A 7257-nucleotide genomic window follows, 5' to 3' on the forward strand; every position below is an offset into this window, starting at 1 on the left:
ACCAGCACATAAGAAATTGCGTCTTGAACCTATCACTTTTGATGATTTTGATCTAGAATGAGTATGGGTACCTCACCAAGATTCTCTTGTCATTAGCGCATGAATTAGCGGACCCTGCTACAATGTAAAAAGGATCCTGATCGACAATGGGAGTTCTGTAGATGTTTTGTTCTACTCCACTTTTCTTAGTTTGGAATTGACAAAGGAAAGACTTCAACCTGCATCTGGGTCATTATATGGTTTTGATAATCGACCAGTACGGGTCGAGGGAAGAATAAATCTCCCTGTTATTATAGGAAATTTTCCTCGACAGATAATTCACTCAGTCTAGTTCATTGTTGTCAAGTCAGAATCAGCATACAATGTCATCTTCGGGAGACCTCAGCAATCCATCGTTGGCATCGTAATATCTATGCTATAATTGAAGTTCAAATTTCCAACCCTAACAGCGATAGACATCGTACGAGGAGATCAACAGATAGCACAATCATGCTACCTCAGGCAGACTCAGCCACGCCCATCAGTGACACTTAGCATTGAAAACTTTGATCTCCGAGATGAAGATGCATCTCAAAGAGCTTCCCCCGTGGAAGATTTTATTCATGTCCCGCTCTCTAATGAACACCATCAAGAACAGTACAACTTGGTTCCTTACTCTCCGATGAACAAATGTCAGAATATGTGGATCTCCTCCAAAGAAATCAAGATATTTTTGCATGAACCTCAGCCGACATGTCTGGGGTTGACCCTGAAATAATCATGCACTCTTTAAAGATAGATTTAACCTTTAAACCGGTCATCCAGAAGAAGCGTAATTTTGCCCCATATCGCTTACAAGCTATTGATCAAGAAGTCAACAAGCTTCTTGAAGCAAGGTTCATACAGGACGTAAACCACCCAGCATGGCTGACCATTGTCATCATGGTGAAAAAAGCTAGTGGTTCATGTAGAATGTGTGTCGACTATACAGACCTCAATAAAGCATGCTCGAATGATAATTTTCCCCTCCCACATCAGATGCTCAGCTTTATGGATGCAAACTCGGGGTACAATCAAATAAATACAATCAAAAAAAGATGAACCCAGTAGACGAGGAAGCCACCTCTTTTCAAACGGATAAGGGCTTATACTGTTATTAGGTTATATCATTCGGATTAAAAAATGCTGGTGCAACTTATCAACATCTCATGAACAAGTTCTTCAGAAATCTTCTCGGGCGTACAATCGAGGTTTACGTTGATGACATGTTAGTAAAAAGCTTGGAAGCATATCAATACACTTCTCATCTGGAGGAGTGTTTCCAACTCCTTCGTCAATACTATTTACGACTTAACCCGACTAAATGTGCTTTCGGAGTAACTCAGGAAATTTTTTGGGATTCATGGTTACTCATCGTGGAATTGAAGCAAACCCAAAAAAAATTAAGATATTGAGGGACATGATGCCTCCAAAAAATATCAAGGAGGTACATCGGTTGAATGGTCGTATAGCCGTTTTATCCCGCTTCTTAACTCGTTCTAGGGATAAGTATATGTCGTTCTTCAAGATACTCAGAGGTGCTCAAAACACCGATTTTCAATGGACAGATGATTGACAGATTGCTTTTCAGCAACTCAAGGCATATTTGGCTTCGCCGCGCCTCCTCTCAAAGCCTATCCAAGGAGAGATGTTATATATATATTTGTCAATTTCACCTCATGCAATAAGCTCTGTTCTTGCCAAAATAGAAAACTCAGTCGAGAAACCAGTATATTACGTTAGCAAGATTATCTCTGATACAGAAAGTTGTATCCAATGGCGGACAAAACTGCGCTAGCCCTGGTATTCTCAGCAAGGAGACTTCTTCCGTACTTCCAAGCTCACACTATCGGCGTCTACATGCAACTCCCTTTGAATGCTATCCTACAAAAACCATAAGCATCAGGGAGATTAGTTAAATGGTTAGTAGAATTAGTAGAATTTGACATCCACTATTTACCACGACCAAACATCAAATCAAAAAACATCAAATCACAGGTGTTGGCCGACTTTGTGGTAGAATGTACAGTGCCTACCACTGATGAACCACCCTCTTCTCTTCCACGGTCACCTCAGTGCACACTATACGTAGACAAAGCATTCGGAAACTCAGGAGATCGTGCAGGAATACTACTCATCTCCCCAAAGAAAGACACTTTGAAGTATGGACTTCCTTTGAAATTCTCAGCAATCAATAATGTTGTTGAATATAAAACACTAGTCGTCGGATTAAAGCTTGTCATCAACTGTGAAGTACAAAACATGATTATCTACACTGATTCTCAACTCATCGTATCCCAAGTATAAGAAGAATTTGACGCTCATAACTCACAATTGGTGTAGTATCTCAGTCTGGTAAAAACATCTCTCTCCCAAATTGAAACATGACAGCTAATTCAAATACTTCAGGAGCATAACACTCAAGCTGATGTCTTCTCCAAGCTTGCAACTTCAACAACTGGAGATCTCTATAAAAAAAAGTGTATTGAGGAGATACATTTTCCTAGCATCCATGGCTCATGGGTGATACTGTCTATAGGTGACCCAGGGGAGTCATCTTGGATGGATCCCATCATTCCCTTCCTCCGAGATGAAACACTGTCAGATGATGCTACTACATCAATCTGCATCTGACGCATGAGTGTCAACTTCATCCTTATAGGGGATGAACTGTATAAGAAGGCATTTGTAGGTTCATATCTCAAATGTCTTCCTCCATCTGAAGCTGATTACGCTCTACGAGAATTTCATTCCGGAATATGTGGGGAGCATCTTGGTGGCAGGACACTTGCTCTTAAAATAATGAGGCAAGACTTCTACTAGGCCACGATCAAGCAAGATGCATTAGAGTTTGTGCAAAAATGCAAGAATTGTCAACTACACTCTAAACTTGTGAATGCACTGCCAATAAAACTCATATCTTTTCTGAGTCCTTGGTCTTTCGCCCAATGGGGGGTAAATATCATGGGGTTATTTCCGATAGCTATTGGACAACGAAAATTCATCATCTTAGTTGTCGACTACTTCACCAAATGGGTAGAAATATAGTCTCTTGCCAATATCACTAAGACAAATGTCAAACAGTTTGTCTGGAAAAACATCATCTGTTGTTTTGGGCTTTCCGCGAAGATTATCACTAATAATAGAACTCAATTCACTAGAAGGGTCTTCACATCATTTTGCAAGGAACTTCACATTCACTTGGTGCATACTGTTGTAGCGCATCCCCAAACGAATGGACAGACAAAGGTGACAAATAGAACAGTGCTCAAGGGGTTGAAGAGTCGTCTTGAGAAGGCTGGGAGGCAGTGGGTAGAAGAGTTGCATAATGTCCTCTGGGCCTATCGCACCATCTCACGAACTCCTACCGGGGAAACTCCATATAACTTGTGTTTCGTCACCAAGACTGTCATCCCTATTGATATCGAAGTTCCAAACCCCCAATTCAAGACTTTCGACTCAGATGACAATGAAGAAATGCTCTGACAACAGTTGGATTTTCTCCCGGAAATACGCAATGTGGCCCACCTCAAAGTTGCTTCCTACCTCCAAAGAATTGTTCGCCACTTCAAGTAAAGAGTAAAGCTTCGACCTATCTCCATTGATGCCCTAGTTTTGCGTAGTATTGAAACCGCTGGTCATGGTCCCCAACACAACAAATTATCCCCTCTCTGGGAAAGCCCATACATCGTGGTTGTCATGATCAAGTCTGGAACCTTCAAACTCAAAGAATCAGATGGAAAAATCTTGTCTCGGACTTGGAATGCTGAGAATCTTCGAAAAAACTACCAGTAGCACTTCAGTCACATCATCTATGTCATTTTACATACAATGTCAATGTGTCTCAGACATATTTTATTATTTTATTCTACAAAAAAGAATATCTTTAGAAAGTGTAACACCTCATTCACGAGTCACTTTATGCTCTTAACGCAAGAAATACACAACTCTGGTTTTATCTTAGTAGGAGCATGATTGATCCCAGGGAGATTTGATCTGACCTCATAGGTTAACATCGTTGATATTCAGACAAATAACCTTGATAGTTAACTGTCCTTGGTGGACTACACCTGATCCCTTCCACAAAGGTTCATAAGCAAGAAATTCTCCAACAAACAACCTTGGATGGGTTAATAAGTCCTCGGTGGACTTTCTTTGGCTGCTCCCATACATGTTAAATATTACTGAATAATACTCTGATGCCTAACCTCAGTCAAATAAAAGACCACTGACAAGTTATCCCCAAGGTAACCTTCTTGTATGACATTAAACATTCAACGCGTTACACCACTGCGATGTTCCACCTAGAGCATCGTCGTGATGCACTGCCACAACGCGTCACCGTGCTACAATACATCACTGCAATGCACCGTTACAACGCGTTGTCGCACAGTAAATGTCATTACAACGCAACGTCACAACGTGTTGTCATGCTATAACACTTCGTTGCAACGAACCGTTACAACGTGACGCATTGCCGCAACATGTCGCGCCGCAACACATCACTGTGAAGCATTGCCACAACACTACAACACGTCGCCGCGAAGCACCGTCACAACGCGACACATTGCTGCAACACGTCGCTGTGCCGCAAAACATTGCTGCGACGCACTGCCACAACGCGTCACCTTGCTATAACACATACATACATACATATACACATACATACACACATACGTACACACATACACACATACATACATATACACATACACGCGCGCGCGCGCAGACACATACATACACATATAAACACACATACATACATACATACATACATACATAGGGACAAAAACATACAGATATACAGACACACAGACATACAGACATACGTACACATATAGACACATACATACAAGCATACATACACACATACATACACACATACATACACATAGACACATACATACATACATACACACATACGTACATACATACACGCACACAGACAGACACACGCGCACACACACACACACGCACACACACACACACACACACACAAACATACACACACACACATACATACATAAATACATACTTACATAAGGCATTTTCATAAAATCAGGTAGAATGAAACCATTTATTTATGTACCATGATACTTTTGCTTTGCTTCAAGAATCTATAGCGTCGAAACAACCTATCAAAACAAACAAAATTGGACTGTCATCATACAACTTGATACATCATTAATAAATTTCCATCATCCGGCACGAATCTAAAGACGATTTTTTAAGCAAGAAATATTTAAATCTTGATAAAAAGTCATCCAGAGCTCCGATTTCAGCAAACTTATAGTCAAACTGATCGGCTCGATGAGACGGAGCTAATGATATGAAAACTAGTCCAATCCGAATCAAATCAAGCTCAGATCAAGTCATTAAACCACCTTTGGAAGATTTCTGAACACATTTGGAAGGTCAAACAAATGTCGACACTGGCAAGTTTACAGTGCAATTTTACAGTCGAATCGAGCGGCTCGATAAGACGAATCCAACGAGACCAAAATCACTCAATTCCGACATTATTAAGGCACTCAAATGTCCATTAAACGCGGCATAATCGGAGAAAACTCTTTGGACCGTCCGATCAAAATAGTTGATATTTCTGCATTAATTGCACCCAGAAGACTATAAATAGACCCCCACCCCTTACATGAGGGAAAGCTGAAGTCTAGAGAGAGAGTCTGAGGCCTTGAGGAGAAGTTGTAGCTCAGCACCATCGTCGACCGCCGCTGACGACCACCGCCGACCGTCGTCGACCAATGTCGACCGTTGTTGACCTCTGCTAACAGTTTTCGACCACTACTGACCACCATAGATCACCACCAACTAGACGTCGTCAGCGACGTTGTAATCTGAAAAATATAATTACATTTTTCCCGTCTGTAGGATAAGGAATTTCTGTAATCATAAATTCAATAGTGGATTTCTGCAACTGGGCCAAGCCCCGTGGTTTTTTCCTTTACGAGTTTTTCACGTAAAAACTTCTAGAGTCATCACCGCTTATTTCTTTTTCATATATGTGTATGTTGAACTTTCTTACAATGTTAAGACAATCATCCGTTACTCTGCCGCTGCGAATTTTCTAGCACGCATCACAACCGATTCCCAAAGCAATCAGTTATCAAATCAACGCTAAAATGTACCAAACTTATCAATTTAGTTCAGCTTAATTTTTCATAATTGCAGTTTGGTTTTGGTTTCAAGTTAGGTTAATAGTTTGTTTTGTTTTGATTAAATACAATTTAGTTGGAAAAAACTCGGCATAACCTACAAAGGATTAAAAAAAACAGTATATATAGCAAACAATTGGTAAAACAAAGTTCTATGGCTCATGCTGTATGCCCCATAGTTCTCAGAGAAGAGGTAAAAGGAACTAGTCCGACCTATAATCTTTCTTATCTTAAATATTCATCAAAACCTAGAAAAAAAATTCAATATGTAGCTGTCTGGGTACCCTAATCTGTAATTGATCTCTTACTGCCAAAAAAAATATTTGAAATGCACCTATATGTAGCACAACAGAGCCATAAATCATCGTTTTTTAAAAATAAAAAAAAAATACATAATCAATCTAAATATCCTTTGAATTCTATAGCAACATTAATCACAACGATGCAACAACTAATTACAGCTTCAAAAGGACATTATCATACCTCGATCATTTGTTTTATTTCCTGTTTATCAGTATTTCATGCGAAGATCAAAACGTATGTGAACCTTCAAATCACAATTTATTCACAAGAATAGAAAAAAAAACCAGGAAATCTGATCGCAGAAAATGAGCATCGAGGGCTTGTAAAGAGACCTACTCAACCTAGGTGAAATTTTGGAACGCGTAGGTTGTTAGGCTGCACCCAGAGGAAGTAAGCGAGATTGCCGGCGATGGCCGGCGACCTGAGATTGCTCCACTCTCGCATTCCTACCATTTCAACGAAAGGCCCGGCTTTCCCAGCCACCAGCCATTTTTGGGTTAGGACTGGGAGAGTAACTGATCGAAGCCTACTTCTGACCGAGCCCGGCTCCATGGATGGCTCCAGAGCTGAGCTCTGTGAATTTTTTGGGGGAAAGTGGCTCTATGTAGGGGGGTAAACGAGCCAAACATGTTTATAATTCGAGGCCAAAAAAATGTGTTCGTGTTCGGCTCGTTTGCGAGCTGTTCACGAATAAAGAGTCATTTTAACAATTCTAATGATGTAACAACAGAGAAGCAATAAGAGTTTGAGTAAGATTTAAAAATTA

Source organism: Phalaenopsis equestris, unplaced genomic scaffold, assembly GCF_001263595.1.
Source record: "Phalaenopsis equestris unplaced genomic scaffold, ASM126359v1 Scaffold000002, whole genome shotgun sequence".
Lineage (NCBI taxonomy): Eukaryota > Viridiplantae > Streptophyta > Magnoliopsida > Asparagales > Orchidaceae > Phalaenopsis > Phalaenopsis equestris.